Source organism: Gasterosteus aculeatus, chromosome 3 (assembly GCF_964276395.1).
Source record: "Gasterosteus aculeatus chromosome 3, fGasAcu3.hap1.1, whole genome shotgun sequence".
Classification (NCBI taxonomy): domain Eukaryota; kingdom Metazoa; phylum Chordata; class Actinopteri; order Perciformes; family Gasterosteidae; genus Gasterosteus; species Gasterosteus aculeatus.
In genome coordinates this window covers 4,079,063-4,101,237 of record NC_135690.1, presented here as the reverse complement: position 1 = coordinate 4,101,237, position 22,175 = coordinate 4,079,063, and the positions used below count along the sequence as shown (strand labels likewise).

The 22,175-nt window shown below is 41.7% G+C and overlaps 1 protein-coding gene and 1 long non-coding RNA gene across 2 annotated transcripts in view; one reads left to right on the top strand and one right to left on the bottom strand.

Moving 5' to 3' along the window:
• brinp2 (bone morphogenetic protein/retinoic acid inducible neural-specific 2) overlaps window positions 1-22,175 on the top strand; it is a 177,699-nt gene that overhangs the window by 104,750 nt on the left and 50,774 nt on the right. The gene's annotated exons all lie outside the window — the stretch shown is intronic.
• On the bottom strand, window positions 18,922-20,877 carry LOC144405472 (uncharacterized). Its single transcript, XR_013467079.1, has 5 exons — window positions 19,913-20,877; window positions 19,741-19,802; window positions 19,562-19,639; window positions 19,342-19,456; window positions 18,922-19,247 (listed from the first exon to the last, which is right to left on the bottom strand). It is a non-coding gene; the product is annotated as an uncharacterized LOC144405472 (long non-coding RNA).

Here is a 22,175-nt window from a genome sequence, read left to right as displayed (position 1 = left end):
TCATTCTGTCAGGGTTGGGTAGGAAGGCAGGACTCAAACGCAGACTTTTAACGAAAACGACTTTAATAGTCAAAAAGGCAATAAAGAAACGGCCAACGGGCAAAAGCATGCACAGGAACCAGAGGAAAAAAAGGCAGGCAGGAACGAGGAACATCCAGGACAAAAGACAACGATGCGACAAGTGACAGGAGACACACACAGCTTAAATACACTAGGGAGGTGCAGGTGAAGTTACCCAGGGAGACAAGAAGCAGAAAACTAGACACAGGTGGAAACAATCAGACAATCACAGACGATGACAGGACAAGGCAGGAAGTGAAGTTACTAGGGGTGTAACGATTCATTTTAACAACGGTTCAACGATTCGATTCATGGACGATCTGGGTTAATTTAGAACGATTCGATTTGATTTGATTCAGTGACTTGAAATCGATTCAGTAATTTTACTGGACAGTGCAGGCAAGGCTTCCGAGATCCCTGTTGTTTCTTGTAAGGAATCAGGAAACATTTATTAGCCAAAATATGTCAAACATACAAGGAATTTGTCTTGGCGGTTAGTGCGCGACAGTAGACAGACAAGACAACAGTGGACAAGTAATAAAATAAAGTGGAATGAAATGCTAATGCAATGGGTTAGGAAATCAGGTTTAAATTAATTATGGATATTATAAACAAGAAAAAAATTAATGGCAAATGTATTAACCTTTTATTTGAATCAAGTGCCATTTTCAATGTAAACATTACACAATAATTACACAATGTTTAGATCAATTTACAGAACCCCGGATTTTCAACCACATTGTAGGGTTGCATGTCTTTACAGATAAACTGTAGCAATTGTTACTGTGGTGTTGAGTTTCGTGCTGGCGAGGCCTGAGGTCTCTGCAGAGCTGGAGTTACCTGCTGCTGCTGCTGTAGCGGTAACGCTGCTAGAGGTGCCTGACTGTCGGCGTTGTTTAATCCCATGGCGCCTTAGTAGATGGCCGGAAATATTTGTCGTGTTTCCGTGTTTTTTATTTGTCTTCTACATATTTTACAAACAGCGACCGACTTATTTAGAACACCTCCGTGTTTGCAAAAGCCAAAATGTTTCCACACGCTGGATCGATAAGTTAGTTTGTAAATGTCTCGCTTGCAGTCGTCTCCTCCACGCTTTGTTTTGTTGTTGTTCCGAGTTTCGCGCAGCTGCCGCTGCGTACTGATGACGTCACAGACAGGCAGACTGAATCGAGTAACGTTTAACGTGTCTAAAGTGCTAAAAAACAAACACACACACATCCATACAGTTTTTGTACTTAAAACCAATGTGCAGTTTCCAAGTATCGATACAATCGATTATGTACCATTTCAATCGATTTGTAATCAATATATGTCGTCTGGAATGCCGATTTGCGGAGCACAGATTGATTCAGTTGGATCGCAGAAATATAAATCGCTTAATCGATTCAGTGAATGAATCATTACACCCCTAGAAGTTACCCAGGGAGACAAGAAGCAGAAAACTACAAAATAAGACAGGAAGTGAACCACACCGTGACAAAATGAACCTGCGCTAGAGCAGGTTCAAGTTTTTCGATGTGTTGCTATGGTGATTTAGACAAACCTGCATAGGGGATCCGAAAAGCCTGATCTACGTCATCTCATCCTGAAAATTTTCCGGCTAACTCAGGGCCCAGGTATTAAGCGAATATGACCCGTGTCTGAAATATACCAACAAACAGGACCCCTAACCCACACTGGAAGCACACTCCTCCCAAGTATTCAGTTCCTTCTGCACCGCATCGGTCCAGAAGGAACTCAAATATAGGTCAGGTGGTGCCACGCCACTGAATCACATGACACCACGTCTGCTACATTGTAAAAATGTTGAATCTCGAGCCATATTTGGTTGCCTGTACCTAACCGCCACAATGCTGACCATGTTTTACAGCGGGACAACACGCACAATGTTAACCATGCGCAAAGATGCAGACTCAAAGGACTGATCATCAACCAGCTTGGTGCGTCTTTGGCTCACTGGCTGAGAAGCGTTGTCCTTGAAATCAGAGGAAAGCCAGTTGCATCCCAAATTCGCTAGTCCGCGTTAGGGTGTCCTTGGACAAGACCTTCACCCTTTGCTCCCATCAGGCTCTTCTTGTGGTTTGTGTGAATGTAGTGTCACGGGGGGGGTTCCTATGGACAGCTGGTTGGGGGTAGTGCAAAAATAACACAATAACAGATTTCCTACGCAAAAGGCGTAAATAAACATAACTGAAATAAAACCTTCCATCCTGTGGCCGCTTTACAACAAACAAAAAGTGTCCCCTTTACCAACGTGATCTCCAAAACCTGTTCGTAAAAATGTATACAAAAATCTTGAACATACAAATTTGTAACAATACATACTAACTGGCGGTGGTTAACCACGCCCCTTAAGTGAACAAGCCATCCAAGCCATGTTGGATTTTTTGAGGGGGGTTAGGGTTAATATTCTTACAATTATAATTTAACATTGATTTCTCGTTAAAAATGCAATCATAACACGTTTATTTTACATCGTTAGACTTCACAAAGTGTGTTTACCGGGTGCAGGTCCCCATTCACTTTAAAATAGGGTGACGTCATCAGTTGCAGTCCGTATTTATTTAGTATGTATCACTACGAATTTGTATGTTCAAGATTTTCGTATACATTTTTACGGTAACATTTTTAACAGGTTTTGGAGATCAGGCTGCCTTTACAGAGTGGTCTAGGGAGTCCTCCCTTCTAAAGCCTAGTTTATGCTTCTGCGTTTTCGGAGAGACGTAAGGGCACACAGACGCAAGAGACCCTTGCGTGTCCCTTGCGTGCGTCGACCCATTTTTCTAGACTAGCCTCAAAAGCGACGCAAGCCTCCTGCAGCCCGCAAGGCTGCGATTGGTCTGCTAACTACATCCTTTACGGAGTCTCACATTTCCGGTTTCCTAGCACAATACCGCCATTATTAAAACAGATTTTTTGCTTTTTACTTCTACCACATTGTGTTGTTTGGCAGTATGTTTAGCACACTGGGAACTAAAAAACTAATGGAAACAAGCAAACTGCCGCAGTGCAGACATTTTAAGGCTTCTAGGACACTGCAAGGTGCACTTCGTGGTTCATATCTGGTCTGCTAGAGCTGCAAACCACTGGCTGCATGCAAATGCAGTAAGATAATTAGGTAAAAATGCTAAGCGCCGATGACAAATATAGATAAGTGTTGATTCCTGGCTTAGGTCATCCAAAAAAATCTAGAAAGACCTGCCAAATCATGTAGTTTTATATAATTTTGTAGAAAAAGTGTTCCAACTGTCTAATTTGGATAGTTGCTGTTATAGACACTTAATTACAATAGGTATTTTTATGTTATTTTCACATTCATCACCCTTGTTTTCAGCAGCCGTGCATAAAGATACACACTACCTGTCTTTTCCAAAAGGCAAAAGATAAAATAAGCTGGTGAAAACAGTAAAAAAAATATTTCTTTCTAATGAGTTGGTGGAAATCAAGCCAAATTAAAGCTGCAAGTAGCGATGAACGGGCCTGAGCCTCCCCTTGCATGTCGGGGGGGCTGCCCGACAGACGGATAGCGGTCAGCCAGACACGTCGTCAAAAAGACAAAAAAAAAAAAAAGACAAAAAAATCAGTAATTGGTTTGGGGTTTGAACGGGTCTGTGGCTTCATAGACAGAATACCACACCACTAGGCTACTTGCCTTGCTGTGCAAAGACCTGCAAAAAGTCATTGAAATATGTAGGATCACCTCCATTCAGTCAAGGGGGAGAACGGCAGCTAATCACACTCCTCCTCCACAGATAAGTATTAACTTTTGCATTTTTCTTTGCCAATAGGTGGCGCTATCGGGTTAAAACTCTGAGGAGTTAGTTATTTTGTAAATCCAAACACAAGAGTCAGTTGTCGTTTGCGGCGTAGAGCGACGCGAAATGTCATAGATCCCCAAACCTTCTCTTAAATCTCATTCACCAGCCTTATAATCAATTTCAGATGGTATTTAAAAAGGAAACGACCAATAGCTACATGATAATTCCACTTCAGGTTCATAGTACACATCCCCAAGGTGTCACCTAAGCAAGACATTCTAATGTACTATTCCAAAATGAAAGCCTCTCAAAATACCGTACATGAGCCAATTTACTTTAACTTCCCCATCACAAGACTACTTTTGGTCAATTTCAGGTTAGAACTAAAAGGAAACTATCAATAGTTACAGCCTGATGGTACTCATCCCCAAGGTGTCACGCAGGGATGAGCAAGAGATTCCGTTCTACTATTCAATTCATTTCATTTTGTATAGCCCAAAATCACAAATTACAAATTTGCCTCAGAGGGCTTTACAGTCTGTACACATACAACATCCTCTGTCCCGAAACCCACCGTCGGCACAGGAAAAACTCCCCAAAAAATGAAAAAACCCTTCCAAGAGGGAAAAAAGGGAAGAAACATTAGGGAGAACGTCAGAGGAGGGATCCCACTCCCGGGATGGACAGACTACAATGGATGCGTACAGATGTGTACAGAATGAACAATGTATAAAACATGCAATTCCTATGACAGAAATGATTCAAGTAATTGTGAGTAGTAAGTCAGGCGCACAGCAGGACCACTGCAGGGGCAACCACCATCAGATAGAACCACCATCTACAGAAGCCTGTGGGGAGGGAGAGCACAGAGACTTTAGGAGAGGGTAATGTTGGTTTACGAGTACAGTAATATGATTAATATCTAAAATAATAACGATGATGATGATGGCTGCAGTAGGCGTCAGCAGGGCCACGGTAGGTGTCAGGACCAGGGTCCAGAAGGAACTACGATCTACGGAGACCTGCTAGGGGAGAAAGCACAAAAAAACTCCCGGAAAGAAGCTGAATTAGTCATGTGCATAAATAAAACGTGAATTATGGTAGAACGAGAGCGTGAGAGAGGAGCTCGGTGTGTCCTAAGAAGTCCCCCGGCAGTCTAAGCCTATAGCAGCTTAACTAAGGGCTGGTCCGGGCTAACCTGAGCCAGCCCTAACTATAGGCACAATCAAAGAGGAATGTTTTAAGTTTTACTTTAAAAGAGCTGACCGAATCTGCCCCCCGGACTGAAAGTGGAACCTGGTTCCACAAAAGAGGCTGAAGGCTCTGGCCCCCAGCCTACTTTTTAAAACCATACGAACCATAAGTAACCCAGCATCTATGGAGCGCAGCTGCCTTGTAGGGCAATAAGGTGTTACAAGCTCTTTAAGATACGACGGTGCCTCACCAGCAAGTGCCTTGTAGGTGAGGAGAAGTACCGTAAAATGTATTCTTGATTTAACAGGGAGCCAGTGCAGAGAAGTTAATACAGGAGTGATATGATCCCTCTTCTTAGTTCTTGTTAATACAGAGTACTTGAATGAATGAGGAAATGAAAGCGTGCTGTGTCATTGGCTGGGCTGCTGCCAGAGAGAGGAGACTGTGAAAGAAGCTTAAGGTTTATTGAAGAAAACCTGCTCCCGACCAGGTTAGGTTCAAAGGCTCAGTTACCATAGTCACTGACCCTGAGCTTTAGTTACCTCCCTTTGTGAAACAGACAAGCCAGAGTTTCCCTCATCTCAGGGTTAACAAACTATGAGTTTTCACTAAACCCACTTCTTGAAACAGACCCCTGGAGCAATCACACTCCTGTGACCAATGCTGCTTCAGACAGAGGTTAGTACCTCCTACCTCATTAGCCTTCAGACACACACATAAATAAATGTAGAAATGTAGGTGAACAGAAATAAATATATGATACATGAATATACAAATGAAAAAATGTAGGCGAACAGAAATGTATAAATAAATATATGATATTTATTTGTTTATGACTTGTTTGATTATCAAGTTTAATTTATTTATGGATACATTAATTTACTTATGTCCATATTTTTTTCAGAATATATTTCTTTATTCATACATTTCTTTAAGCATTTCTTTATTCCTGTATTTATTCACACATTTATTTATTTATACTATTCATTTATTTTTTGTCCTCAATATTTGTCTGCTCCCTGTCTTAATAGAAACTATGCTGCTACTTCACAAGGTCACCGTCTATCCTGTGTTGACCGCTTATGTGCCTGCCCCCAAGTGGACAAAAAATAAAATTATTCTGTTTCTAAATAGACTTTTGTAGCCATTTTCCATCTGTTCGCTAAAATGCTAGTATCAAGAATGTGGTTATTTGTAAAGAGATATTTGTTTTGTGTGATATTCATTTTTTAATGTTAGTACACCCATTTCTGGTAAAAAAAAAAGCTGCTAACTATACAGTATCTTACTATATCTACAAATTGTAGCACTTAAAATTGTACTTGTAATGCCTCTTATCTATAGCAAATTGTAGATTAGGCTTATTTGATGAAATTGCACTTTCTTGTTTCTCGTTCTTTTGTATCCTTATGGTTGAAATGCACTTATTGGAAGTCGCTTTGGATAAAAGCACCAGCTAAATGACATGTAATGTAATCCTGCCTTTGATGCTGTGGGCACATTTTATGTAGCTAGGTTAGAGTTTTTTGTTGCAAAACACATTTGCCCCACACAGCTGTAAACAAGGTGTTTTGAGTAGTTGGGTTTCAAAATCAACACCAGAAGCTTAAGAGTTTCAATACGTTTTCTAGAGTTGGGTGTTAATTTATTTCTATGAGTCATTTATTCATTTTTTTAATCAAATAATACTGAGTGGAGGAGCTTTTGATGTCTTTGGACCACACATTTATGTCAATTATTTTCTTTCCTAAAGCGCAAACTTTCAGATCAACTGATATCACTCTTAATCTGGTTGGCTGTTTCACACACGATATTGTAGTTATCACTATTTCAAATTGGAAGTAATATAAGAGTAGTTGCCTCCTGTCAGGAAGGTGCTGTAATCATCAGGGTGGCCATCATCTGCGCCTCATAACCATTACATTTGGGAAGTCCTTTTTGCGAAGAAGAGGCAGCAGTCAATTTTCACCCCATACCTTTGCACTAGATTGGATTGTGATTGGCCTACATGCCCGCATGTGCACACAAGACGCCAATGCATTGATAAATGCCATCAGATTTGCATTTAAACACAAACAATAATAATAATAAGTCAATAATTTCATCCCAGCTTTAAAAAAAAAAAAAATCAAACAACCAAAGCCATTCCTTTTGATGCTTCTGATTCTCTGCGGGGAAAAGCCCCCGGGCAAGACGTTTCAAAATGGAAAAATACATCTGTATGCTTGCCAATTGTACTCTTTTCAATCAACAACAGTTAATTCGAATTATAATTCGAAGTAAAGATCTGCAACTGTGCGTCCATGTGATAATTCGGAGGATCAGTCTATGGTGGTGAGGAGCATGTGGCTCTTCCATTGCAAGATTCTATTTGTCAGAAATTGTCCTCATTATAAAATAAGAAAAACAGACGTTTAATTGAGACAGGCTTAATAATTACATTTTCTGATGAATCAATTTCGGTTTTCTGACAGGGTACGGTTAAGTGACACACAGGCATAAGAGAGTATAATAATGTGCGGGCAAAATAAGTGGACTATTGGGTGTGGATTGGAGAAAGAGAGGCAATGTGGAGAAAATTGGGGGTGGAAACGATCACTTTACTCAAAAAATACTCAAATAAGAACAGAAAGGTTTCCTCAATATTTACCTTACTAAGTTTTTTTACGCATTAACAATTTTTCATTATGAGCCGGTATACTATAATTTGCCATTTGTTGTCTAATTTTCAATCATTTACATTTCACACCCGCTTTTCATTCATCCAACTCAGTCTGCCCGTTTAAAATTCGCCTCATTCACTACCAGACGCGTCTGTGCATTGACTTTACATGGAATCTACTCACACGAATAATTTGCTTTGCTTTTGGTGTGAACGTACCATTAGATGCTAAAACATGAGAACTAACAATGCACTAATTGTTATGTTGATTGTGGTGCTGGACCGAAAAGCAGAACACAGGAGAAAAGGTTTATCTTTAATTATTATAAGAATAAAATTATTATTATTCTATTAAGTATGGCATTTGTAAACATAAATGGGATCAACAAGGATCAACAATCCGTTGGAAGAATCCAAAATGAATTTGGTGTTATTTTAAAACACCTTGGACTACGTTTCATATTGTTGAACATAAAAACGCTGTAGTCGGAATTATTTTCATCTGCGCTGATTGGTCTGTGACCCTCCAATCAGGATCAATGCTGCGGCGGCTCCACCAATGAGGATGTAAACACACACACGTTGTGGATCAGCCCGCCTGCCTGAAGAGCTCCTTTTTCAACATATCCATTGATTATTATACTGGTTAGTTCATAAATCTTAGATTGTTGTTAGATTATAGCACCTGGGGAAAGAATACTTGTGCTAATTGGCCATGAATGTTCTCCAAATGTTTCATTTGAGGCTTTGCCTCTTTAAAAATATGCTGCTGGAAAGCCGCAGAAACTACAACACGGTGACAGATGGTGCGTATCTCAACAAATTAACAATGGCAGTCCACATTTTTTAAATCAAAGACGCACAAAACTTTTAATCTCAGTTTCTTCCAGAGCAATGATTCATCCTGAGAAACGATCATTTGAAATAAATCAATTTCAATGCAGACAAGGGTCTTTCATGCTGAAGTGATAGACCTTGTCTCTCTTTTGGAAAGTGGAGGAGTGGAAACAAATATTATAAACTAAAACCGAGTTGTTTTTAGTTTTGAAAGGAAATAGGACACATCAGCCTTGCGGAGAAATTGGCTGCGGCACTCAAAATAGCTACGACAAATGTAACGGGGAACGTGCAGCGTTCACTTCCTTAATTTCTCCAGAAATATACATATTCCTTGTATGTCTAACATATAATGGCAATAAATGTTTCCTGATTCATGATGATACTAATACAAAAAGGCAGGTAGGTTGGCAAGCACCGTCGGTCGGTGTGTCATGTTTACAAAGCCTCTCTAAAGCAATGCTGCAATAAGCTCTGCACTAGTTAATCAATACCATGTTGAACTTATAGTATTTCAGGATGAACAAGAATGGATCCGGTTTACAGAATATTACAGACCCCACTACAATTAGAACCTAAAAAATAAAAAAGGAAATCCGCCTTTTCAGCCGATATAAGAAACTGCTCTTGTTCTGAGAAAGAGTACTTATCGGATACCATTTTTATTCGTGTTCACAACTTATACATTTTACAAGTAGAAATGAGGTGTGTATGATATTTGGGCATATGTTCCTTAATATTATAATTATTCTTGTCTCTGGTTGTTGAAGCCATGGTCCTGTAGTTTGTATTCAAATTAGTTTTATTTTTTCCCTTTCAAAGTTCTCTTCTCTTGATTTTTTTATTGCTTCCTTCATGCGTTTTCAGCCTTTGGGATCATCGGCCCTGTCGTGATTTGTTTTTTGTTACTAGCTCTTTGTTATTGAAGCATCTTGTTTACTTAATTCCACTTACCTAGTCTTTTGCACCTGGGTCCTCTTTTGTACCCAATAAATACTTGGAAGTAATGCATTAGAAGAATGCTAATCAAACACCATCTGTTTCACCCATAATTAGTGCCCAATTCTGAATGTTTCAACAAATGAATTGGAATGTACAGACCTGCGAAGTTTGTAGGAAGAGCCCCTGTCAGTATTGTATCATTGCTAGAGCGTGTTGTGGGCATTGTGGCTCAGAACAAAAGTGAAGAACAGTTTGGTTGTAGAATACACACCATCCAGCAGCAATACGTGCACTGCACTCAATGGGCCACAGCGTGTAAAGCCAATTCCAGGTTGAATTGCTGGATAAAAATCTCCAGTGAGCCCTGAAGCTCCCCCACACCCTGCTTCTGGAGAGAGCAATATCATTTGTTTATTAAGTTTTATAACATTGGAAGTGTTGGAAGCACAAAGTAGATCATAGGACAGTTATCGACATATTGAAAAGACACACAAACATAACTGTATATAGAAAATGTATATAGATATGCAACCATACATAGCAAGATATTCCTGGCTTGAGATACATATTTAATACTTTACAATGGAACAGAAACAGCTGCACCACAAAATTGTAAGCAGCATTTGTTCCTTTAGGTACAGGAACAAGGAAGCAGGGATCTTCAAGATAATAGTGGAAAAAAAGGACCGAGGACCATGCCTCATCATTTTGGACGGTGGGTTTTACCGTGCAACATTGCTTTATACGTAATATAATATAATAGAAAAAAGTTATATGCCAAAAAAGTAGAACATTTCACTTTCGACACCGTTGCAAGAATATTTGATCATTGCATAATAATAAAAAATTCGAGTTTCGAGCTGTCGAGTTTCCCAACAGCATAAAAACATACTGCGATCATGCAGCTCCCATTAGCTGTCATAACCGGATCCCCGTACGGGGTCCGTTACTGCCAGCCTCCTGTTTTATCCATTTTAAGAGATGTATAATGACTCAGTCATCATTAAAAAAATCATGTGCCAGCTTCCACCACTGAGGGCTGGGTGGAGGCTTTATTACTAGTTGGCTCCCGAAAGACATGGGGTACTTTTTAATGAACTCCGAGGATAACAGAATTAACTTTTGCTATTGGGACTGAAAAAGTAAATTTGCCCTGCAGAATTTTTCCCCAGAAAGGGTTTAAGACAACAATGAATGGCTATAGTTTCATGGGTATATTTATTAATCAGAGCACACAAAATGCATACAGAATTTATTCATATTCAGATCAAGATATATTTTAATATTTATATATAATATTTTATATATTTTAATTAAAAAGTCAAACTGTCATATATTTTATATAAACTGTCAGATCTCTAAATATATTCCATAAGAAAGTAGACGTGTTGGATCTCTAGCTATATTTTTAATTCATGAACGATTCTCGAAGATCAGCAGAGTGACTCACTCTCTCCTCTCGACATTCTCTCTGTGGACTGCTATGGGTATGAAATGGAATTAGGACTGGGACCGGTCGCAGAGAAAGAAAAAAAAATATTTTTCTTTATTTGACCCTTTTTTCTGAAAAATATTTTATTTTGAAAATTTACCGGTTTCTATCCCAATTACATGCGCTCTTCTTCTTCACAAATTTCCGAAGCGTTACCCACACTTTTTTTGCCGTCCGCCCCCCCACCTTTAAAACTGGTCCAATAAAGATTGTTGGACATGAAAGCGCTCCGTGAAGCGAAAAAAGGTAGGCCACAGCTGCTGCACAAGCCCCACTGTCTTGTGCAGTTATCTTGCACAAGACAGTGGATCTTGTTGGGTTTTTAAATTTATTTTTTTTATTATTGTAGTTAAGATATGTCTAACTATTTGTAGTTCTAGAACAGTTATCTGGACAATGCTACAGCACAAAACATCTCAGATTAATGTGCCTTTACGTTGAATAAAAATCTGCAGATTCTTCTAGTATATTGTAATCACTTGCAATAGTGTCCTTGTCAATTCCTACTTATTGTATTTTTCGGTATGCTCTCTGCAAAAGAAACTGATGTTCCCCTGAGCATAAAACAAAAAAAGACTAAATGAATTGGTTTGAGAATATATTCCCTTGTCTTGCAAAGAAAAGCTCATTCATAAACAATTTTAGGGTTGAAAGCATTGAGGCAAGATTGTCATTGTGAACCTTAAAGGGTTTTGTGCTCCTCCAACGCCACCAGCTAGTGGTAACCAGTATGTGGGCTGCTTGTCATTATCAGGTGACTCTGTTCTGGATTCAGGTGAAAGTTCTCATTATGAAGTCGCAGCTCTGGTCGCTTTCAACACCCCAAACCTCTCATCATAACTCCCTGCTCTGAACAAATAGGCTTGTGGGGTGCTGTGGGTAGGGCAAGAGTTCTCACCTTCTCTTCGTCTCCTATTTCGTTTAAGGCACGCTAAACCTTTTTTAACTTTTCTCCTTTCCCTGAACAACTTTTTTTTCCTCTTTATTTGAATGGATCAATGGATAATTTAACATTATGTGACTGCCGTGCTCACATCCTGCTGTCATGACCCGGCTCAACGGAGATGACAAAAACGGGAGACAGTGCAAAGCTGACATAAAAGTATATTTATTTAAGTAAAGTAGCAAAACCAAAAGTAAAGCAAATATGAGGTGTGTATATCAGTAGTTTCAGTCATGTCAATAGGCAGGGCCTATAAGATCGGTGTCCCAAAGGAAACACCGACACACACTAAACAAATTAACCTAAAATAATCCCAGAAAAACACTAAAGCAAAACCCAAACAATGCTAATAAAAATAAGAAACTGACCGAAGAATAAACGAATTACCCCCAAAAAATAATAAACAAAAAGGAAAAACATTCTTCAACCTGCCCATGTCCTGCTCCTTTCCCACTTATCCTCAGCAACCCTGGTACCTGAGAAGCAATTTAAGACAACAGGCACAGCAAGAACAAGTCACGAGCAGCATGAAATGGCAATTTCCAATTTAAGGTAACGGAGCATGTGACAAGGCATCTGCTATAATATTATCTGCCCCTTTGATATGCCAAATATCAAGATCATATCCCTGCAGAAACAGAGCCCATCTCATCAACCTCTGATTCAGACACCGCAATGAACGAAGAAAGGTCAGAGGATTATGATCCGTATATACAACAAGCGGTGCACCTCCTCCCACATACACCTCAAAATGTTGCAAAGCCCTGACGAGTGCTAATGCCTCCTTTTTGATAACAGAATAATTAAACTGGTAACAATTGAATTTCCTCGAAAAGAAGCTCACTGGTCTCACCACATCCTGGTCATCTCCTTGCAGCAAGACAGCGCCTGCTCCCACCTGGCTCGAACAACCGATGCCGAAACCCGCTCACAAAATCGATCAAGTTCTTAAGCTGCGCAGCATCGACCCAGTTATCTTTTAACACTGCCAAAGCGCCCCTCACCACATGCCCAAAAACTAGGTAATTTGGACTGAAACCAGTGCCCTCTTGTACAGCCTCCCTTGCAGCCAACATCAGCCATGGGAGTCCCTCTTCTCAGTCTCGATCCAGCTCAGTGCAATAAGCATGCAGGAGAGATTTAAGAGTCTGAGGAAATCTCTCCAACCACCCTGACTCTGCGCATGATAAGCAGATGACTGATTGCTTTTTGGCGCAACTCAACACTTGAGCAAACATATGAGACGAAAAATTGGACCCTTGGTCACTTTGGATAACCTTCGGGATACCAAAAAACGATATAAACTGAGTCAGTTTAGTTGTAATGGACCTTAGCGGATACGCAGCCAGATACCTGGTACTTTGGCACTGAACTGTCAATACTTACTGCCAGATTTAGCACATGGCAACGGGCCGACACAGTCCACAATCAAATACTCAAAAAGTTGGCTTGTGGCAGGGATCGGTTGTGGAGGAGCAGGCTTCACACACTGATTTGGCTTGCCCGTTAATTGACACACCTGACATGTTTTAATATATACAGCAACATCTCTTTTTACACGCGGCCAAAAGAAATGTTTCAAGATGTTTAGATGTTTTGACACCAAAATGCCCACTCTCGTCGTGTGCCACTTTAAGGACCAAAGGGCGAAATTTAGTCGTCACAACCAACTGGAAAATAGCATCCCCTACACAGTCACTATTCACCCCAATCCATTTTCTAAACAGCAGGCCGTTGCGCAGAAAGTAGCCGCTGGCTGCACTTTTTTATCTCAGCAGCAGACAACGCACGTTCAAATCATTCCTTTAGGGAGAAATCACTGATTTGTTACTGCAACAACTCACTCTGTGGCACCGACAGTGGAAAATCGGACAAGGACAGAGTCTCAGAATCCGCGTCACTAAGCTCCCCATCGGATAACCCAGACTCTGCCTTACTCATTGCGAGTATCCGATCCGAGCAGGCAACCTGTTTTTAAACTGCTCCAAAATTACCAACTCCCATAAATCGGCAAAAGTAGTGATCTCAAGCGCAGCCAACCAACGTTTACAATGAGTAGTTAAATCGCGAACAAATTCAACATAAGTTTGGCGTTGGCAATACGCCTCAGACCAGCCCCTCGCTGCGGAAACACACTCAAACAACACGAAAAAAGAGTCAGGATCCTTCTCATTGAATGGTGGCAACAACCGCAAGTTGTTTATGTCAAAGGGCCGCGCACCGACCCCAGACACCTGCCCACTTTCACTCTCACCAGCCCACTTACCGTCCTTACCCAGAGACAGACGATAGCTCTCCAGCTCAATCCTTGCCTTCTCTGTCTGCTGGCGTATCACCTCCAGCTCAATTTGTTTTTTAGCTTCCAACTCACACTTGAGTTTTCATGCTCCATCTGCAACAGGAGAAGCTCTTTTTGTTGCTCAAAAGTCAGCCCCTGAGTTTGGGCAAGAACGCGTACGACCGCTGGAAATGCTGGCGCCGGGCCAGACGTAAGAATTCCCAGTTCACCAAGTTTTAATTTCAAAGCAGCTTTAATGTTGTCTTTACGCCTCCTATCCATCCCGACCACCGAAAAATGCTCAGCCAATTCCAACAACTGCTTCTTAGTACAGCTCTCCAAGGCCTCTTCTGACGGAGCTGTCGTGAACGCCTCATATTCAGCCATCTCAATACAGCCAAACAAAACACACCTTTATGCCAAACAGGACCAGCAAGACAGCGAGGTATCCCCGTGTGCTCTAAGATCTCAGTTTGGAGTTTCCCCCTTATCTAAGCTCCCGGCTAGTCTTCACGCAGCGTGGGTATTTATGCACTAGAGACTGCTGCCTCGGGGGAGCAACTAGCAAGCCAGCAACTCTCCCAAAGACACGGATATGCTCCCAAGACAATGCTTTAACCACTATGCCACCACAACACTACCACAAACCCAAGCAACGATCCTAAAAGAGGAATGCCGCCAAATCTACAAGGGAAAACTTTTCCCTTGTAGGTTGCATATAGGTTGCAAATCCATTTCTTACTGTTCATATTGCATATCTTTCTTACTGTACATATCTATTTATTCACTTATTACACTTTACATATGCACATACTCTGCACTTTTTGCTATTTTGCACTTCTGTTTGCATGCTAAACTGCATTTCGTTGTCTCAGTACTTGTACTCTGTGCAATGACAATAAAGTTGAACCTAATCTAATCTAATAAACTAAAACAACCGAACTCAAATGAAACAAGCTCCTCCTGACCCAGCTACGGGTAAGAAAATCCACGCAAACAGATATATATACAGACCATGCCAAATCCAATACTCTACCTGATCAGTCAGCCTACGCGCACTGTAAACTGTCCCCTGATTACTACAAATGCAAAACAAATGTTTTACCCTCAAGGCAATCAAACCAAAGCACCAAGCACACCGAATAAGCTCCATAGCAACTTTCCACGCGTGCGCCACCACCGGCACCGACTACAAAATCTGTACTGAAACACAATTGCCGCCAGGCCTACCAAATCAGAGGCTCAAGTCAACCAAATCTACACACACTCACCTAAATTGCGCAAACAGACGGACGAGCCCCCATTTTGTCATGACCCGGCTCAACGGAGATGACAAAAACGGGAGAGACACAGTGCAAAGCTGACGTGTCAGCGTGGGTGCTTGATCATGCAAGGTAGAGTGTTGTGAACACAAATGAAACGCAAAGAGACCCAAACAAAGATGCGGACGCTGGCCAGGGAAACCAGCGACACCGGCAGGCAGCAACCATGCGCTTTTATACCACATCACACTAGGGGGTGAGCGAGAGCAGCGGGGCAAAAGTGAGACCGTTAAATCAAACCACAGAGGAAGACGGGAATGTTAGCCCATGTAGTACGACTACTCAACACGAGGGGCGAGCGGGAGCGAAATGTAGGGAAGTGTTCCACTTGGTAAAACAAAGAGAAAGATGATAATTGCACTGCAAATTAGAAAAACGTGGTGAGGTTTATTAGCAAGGTGGAAGGCCCAACAAGAAGATAGACAATGACAATTGGTTGCCTCTTTCATGTGAAAAAGGAGATCCCTACATCAGCTAAAAGGCTTATGATATGTCAAAGTGGCTTATATGTCAAAACTCACAGCTTGTTTCCATTGCACCCAAGTGACAATATAAATACAATGTTTCACGTCTTAGTTGACAAATTGTGTTGATGAAGATCAATTTACCGTATGTATTTTATACTCTCAACCAAAATAAAGTATTACAATTATTAATTTTTTAATTTAAATAAATTAAAATATAGCAGTATGTGAATTATCAGCTTTGAAAGCTGATAATACAACATTAAAAATGAAAATATATATAAAATAACGCAAATAAGAAAAGCCATAAGATGAAAAATGATTAGCCATGTTGGAAATACATCGATACATTATTATGTTATTTTGAATAAAAGTTTTGACAAGCTCAAAGATTTTCCAGTCTCACACCACATTTTATGGCCAGGGATTCTTTTTAAACAAATGTGAACTGTGAAAATGAGGCCCAATTTCACACATTATATAATACATATTATATTCTAGCGGAAGACCTTTTAGTGGATCCCCCTCCCTGCGCAGCTGCACTGCTGTGCAGTTAGGTAAATACATTCAACCACTGCTCTCTGAATTTGACTACTAATAATGTCCAGGTGTTATTTTTCTAACATGCTGCCAGGAGGAACATCCAAGAAAAAATTCTGCACTGGCAGGGTTTTTCGTTCTATATTTTCTTTTTCCCTGTTCAAAAGCTTAAATATGAGTAAATTCAGCAAAAACAAACACCAGAGCTGCAGGTGCAATCAGCTCCATGCTAAAACCTTTTAATTAACGCCATCTATCATCATTAGCCAAATAGTCAGGCGACAGTTAACTCTTGGAGAGCGCAGCAAGGAGGGAAGCGAATGGACTGCTCTCCACTGCACCTCCGGCCCAGTCGCCTTCAGCCCTCTTCGGCATTGCTCAGTCAATGTGGAACAGCTCCGAAAACACACATAAGTCTAAATCAGCTGCAGTTACGGGCCACGGGCTGTGGCTCGGTGGACCAAATGCTGAGGTAAAAAACAATCGCTGCTGATGCATGTGATAGCTGCATTATAATTGTTGTAGTTTGCCATATTCAAATTAATTTGACCTGGGGGTATTTGACATAAAACTGCTGCTGGATTTAGAACAACTATATCTATTCTGAGCAGCACCGTTTGAATTCACTTTAGCCCCACGAGCCCAATGACGAATAAATGTAATTTCAATGTTGAACTTTTTTGTTTCTCAAGCTGTTTGCTTTGTGTTTGGCACTGACTATAGTATTAAACGCATATCATTTTCTCTGCGTTAAAGACCCAGCTTGTGATTTTTTGGACACTGATTTCTGAGAAATACGATGGGGATAGTGTAGAATAACATCTGTAAAATTATAAATCTCACTGGAGTTTTTGAACAACAAATATTCCCTCTACAAAACATTTGAAAAATTGAAATATTGGCATAATATTTTTCTTACGTGTAAATGTACTCAAAGCAGGAACAATAACATTATTATCCATCCATCCATCGCTTATCCTGCACACAGGGTCGCGGGGAGGCTGGAGTCCATCCCAGCCAACTTCGGCCGATAGACAGGGTACACCCTGGATTGGTTGCCAGGCAATCGCAGGGCTAACACAGAGACACACAACCATTCACACATCTATGGGCAATTTAAAGTCCCTAATTAACCCGATCCCCAAAGCATGTCTTTGGACTGTGGGAGGAAGCCGGAGAACCCGGAGAGAACCCACGCAGACAACATGCAGACTCCACACAGAAAGGCCACTGGGCGGAATCGAACCCAGGACCTTATTGCTGTGAGGCGACAGTGCTAACCACCACGCCACCGTGCCGCCCAATAACATTATTATATTTTATATGATAATGACTTCAATGACGTCAACGTCAATGATAATATAGTGACGTCATGAGAGGCTACACAGCTCTCAGCGGGACAGTTAAAGTAGTGCGAGGACACCAAGGTCAAATATGAACAAGGATTTTATTCAATTTTATCCATGAACAATGGACTTAGGTTCTCAGCTTTTTGACCTTGGCCCGCCACTATCTCCTTTGGGAATCCCAGACAAGTTGAGAGAAGAAACAGCCCCTTGGCGATGTGTCTTGATGTAGCCTTCCTCAGCGGGATGGCCTCAGGATATCGGGATGCATAGTCCTGGATGAACAGAATGTACTGATGCCCCCTGGCACTTTTCGGTAAGCGCCCAACTATGTCCAGTCCAATCCCCTCAAAAGGAGTTTCGATAATTGGTAAGGGAATGAGCGGATTTCTGTGGGCTTTGGCGCCACCTGCAGACACTCAGAGCAACTACGACAGTAATTCTCAATCTCTTTGTGTACTCCTGGCCAAAATAAGCGTTGCAGGATTCTTTCCTGAGTCTTCTCAACCCCTAGGTGGGCCCCTAGTGGGTGCGTGTGTGCTAGGTTGAGTACGGTCACTGCATGAAAAGTGAGATTTTCGTTCCCGTAAACGCCCGGAAATCTCCCTAATTTCCGACAATTTGCAACCCGCGCACGTCGCGTTTGTCTGTGCCACAAATTGTCGGAAACGAACCATGACGTAGGGGGAGAGCTGGCCGAGATGCGAATGGCCCGAATTAGCATATGAATGCAGCGAAACGGCGGGTGGCCGAGACGAGCGGGCTTGAATATCCTTACTCCTTATTGGATGAAACCACAACTTACTAACAAATAAAATCACTCGTGATTGGCAGCAAAACCACACGTGGTCAGGCCAGGCTTGAGTTTCCTTGTTCATGATTGGATGAAACCACAACTTTCAATCACTCGTGATTGGTTGGCAGATCTGTCGCTATTGGTCACCCGCCTCATTTTATTTATATATTCATATTATGCTGTATATTCATTTCATGGTTATCATATGCAGGCTACTACACTATTATTAGGATACCAACCAGGACATCAATGAATTTATAGAGAAAATGAACATTTGACACACGTTTATGCAAAGAAAGAGCTTTATTAACAACACACAATCAACAACTACATACAAAGTGAGGATCTGCCCACACTTGGGTAACGGCGGTTTAAAAACTACAGCTCAGTAAACTGTCCGTTTGCCTCCTCGGGGTTGTAGACCGTCACTGGCGCCGTGTTTTCCGAGGCAGGTCTGTTGTGCAGGTGCCTCGTGTGTGCGTGGCGACCGTACAATCCACCCCAAGACCCCGCCAACAACGCCGTCCCCTCCGTCCGACGTGAGCTCCACGGTGGTGGATTTCCAGAGTTCCACCTCGTCATCAGCCAGCACACTTTGTCTCGATTCCAGCAGCTGTAAAAACAACAATGAATCAGTACTGTGCGATGCGTACGGACACAACACATCTATCAATGCACCTGAAACAAGTCAGCAAATAAACTCTGACCCTCTTTCTTCTCGCTCGACTCCGCGCTGAATCCTTCGCAGCTTCTGCCCGCAATGAGTGTTCCGGCTGAACCTGAAGCTCCTGCGTCCCGTCTCAAAATACGTCTCACAGGCGGCTGGAAAACAATTAAATGAGTGTGGTATGAATAAAAAAAAAAAATCAAACGCAAGTCACAGTAACATTTAACAAGGAAGGAGAAACAGTAAACAGTGTCACTTACACACAATGACGTTGTCTAAATCTGGACTTTTCCCGGAGCAAATACGAGGTCACCGCCTCATTATGAGGCGAGATTAGTCTGTGAAAACAAAATGTACAGTTATGATCGGTATCCATCCTATGGTATCTATACGTATATATTCCCTTATACCGCAGAATGAAAGCATCTTTAAATCTTACCCTTGCTCCGGTTTGTGGCGCCTGTAGTTCGTCTCGGAGTTGTGAAGACGGCGCACCGCTTCCTGTAAACGACACAGCAAAGAAAACACACTTTAATAAAGCTGTTTCTGCTCACTTGTAGGGCTAATAGGCTACTCTTAGCTTAGCTTGCAGTCATCGAACGTATTCTTACCGCTGTCTTGGGATTGTGCGCCCGTCTCCTCTTCTTTGAGTCAGTTCCTCTCCTCCATGGACAGAAACCTGGAGAGTCCCAAACGCTCCAGCGGAGCGAACCGCTCGTTGATATCGGCAGTTTGTTGTTGGAGTTGACGAGGCGATCCACTGAGAGCATTCAGCAGCTTCTTCTCGTCTGTCTGCGGACTGGCCGAAAGTTGGTGACCGCGGAGAGGAGTTGAAGGCGAGTTGAACGCGAGACGTCGTCCAGCCCTTATTCACGAAGCAGCAAAAACCAAACAAAGGAACTAGAGATACAGTTCTTCTGAATATAGTACGTGTCTGTTTGTATGCTCGTCTTGCAAGTACTGCTGTCTGAGTCATGCCTATGACCTCACACGTGATTGGACGAGGAGTCTAAGGGTCCTCCAATCACATACGAGGTTATTGTTATACGGAAGGACCAGTATTTTAGGAAGACAAATGGTTGGGACTTTGAAACAGCTGATATGCTTTATGTAAAGTAGTGTTTTGGTGTCAGCAGAACGACTTTCCCTAGAAAACTGTACAGTGGTGCCTCTTTCTCCATTCCACCAGACAATCTAGAGTCTGACAGACATGCAATGTTGACAATGTATCATCAGATGTACCCTTGTGTCACTGAGGTTGAATGTTTTGCCATGACATGTAAACGGGTAACATATATGAATGTAACTTACTCAATCGATAGATGCAGAGCATAAAGGTCAGCATATGTTTATGCTAAGTGGTGTGGAAACACTAACAGTTTTGAGGAACCCGTCCTTGACCCTCTAGCAGAACTACGACCAGCCATTATAAAGCAGTTTATTAGTTGTTAATGTTGTGTCAAAGGGTACGGCATTTAAACATGTTCTTGCACAAGTTTCCTGGCTTCATCTCCACCCGGACAGACATTTTTATGGAAAGCCAATAGAAGTTTGGGGCTTGCAGGGAACAGATGGGCTTGCAGGCTTGCAGGGAACAGGTTCATACCTGAACAGGTTCACGTATGAACCTGACGTCATACCCAGCATCATTTCTGCCAGTTGAGCGCATTGCTAGAAGATGTGTGGTTAATACATCCTCTGTGCATTTAAGTAAGACCAAAGAAAAGGTCACTGTAGTCCTGCCACTATGCACTGTAGTTGAGCTCTAGGAGACTGTGATCTCTGCAGACCCCTCATGCTGATTCAAATGTTGTTTGCATGGAATGCTCATTTTACCTTGATTAAAACTAAGTTTTTAAAGAAGTTATTTTGTGTATCTTTTTTACATAACATTTGCCATTTCTAATGGCGTACACAGTAATCTAGCATATTTGAATTAAATAAATCAATTCAAGCTAAAATGTAAGAGTCTATAATTAGGCTACTGAGCCTGATCTATTTGTACCAGAGATTTTCTTACCTTTTAAAAAAATGTCACCTGGGCTAAAACTCCCTCTGCGACCCTGATTTGCATTTGTATAGCTCACATCATTTTCATTTACATGTCAAAGCCTCCCCTAGAATTAGGAGGAGGGGGGTCATGTTACGTGGAGAACAGAGGACCCAGATGCAGAGGTGCGGAAAAATGTCTTTTATTCTTCCCAAACTTGAACTAAGGGGGCTGCCGTCAGCAGACGCAGTCCGGGACAAGACTCACAGTAGATCTCGAAAAAGACAACGCTGGATTGGTAACACTAGGACAAGGCAACAGCTCAGCGTTCAACAGTCTGACAGGGGAGTAGAGAAACAGTGGTTAGAAATAGTCAAACAAATTAAGCAGTGAGCAGAAACAGGTGAGTTGAGAATCAGTGTGAGAGTTGATTGCTATGGAAAGCGGCTGTGGGCGTTTAGGGCGAGTGAAAGCATGAATGGGAATGAGGAGGTGTGTAATGAGTATCAGCTGGGTGTGCGTGTGTGTGTGTGTAGAAAAACAAAACAAGGAGGAATCCGGATCATGACAGGTCATGGGGGGACAACTGCCAAGGGAGGCCCACATCAATTTCTGACAATTTACGGCAGTTTTCGGCGTTGCCCGCAAATTGCCGCAAACCTGAAATTCCACGACAATTTACAGTGCCGCATACTGCCGAAAATCCCACTTTTCATGCAGTGGGTGGCTCGATAGGGCTGTGGTACGAGGATGCACTTCATAATTTTTCTTTACTACCCGATACACTAACCCCCGGCTTACTGCGAAATGGGGTTAAGTAGGGCTTCTCCTATCCCCTAGCACTACTCCCTCTAACACCTGCACATTTCTTAAGGCATTTGTAA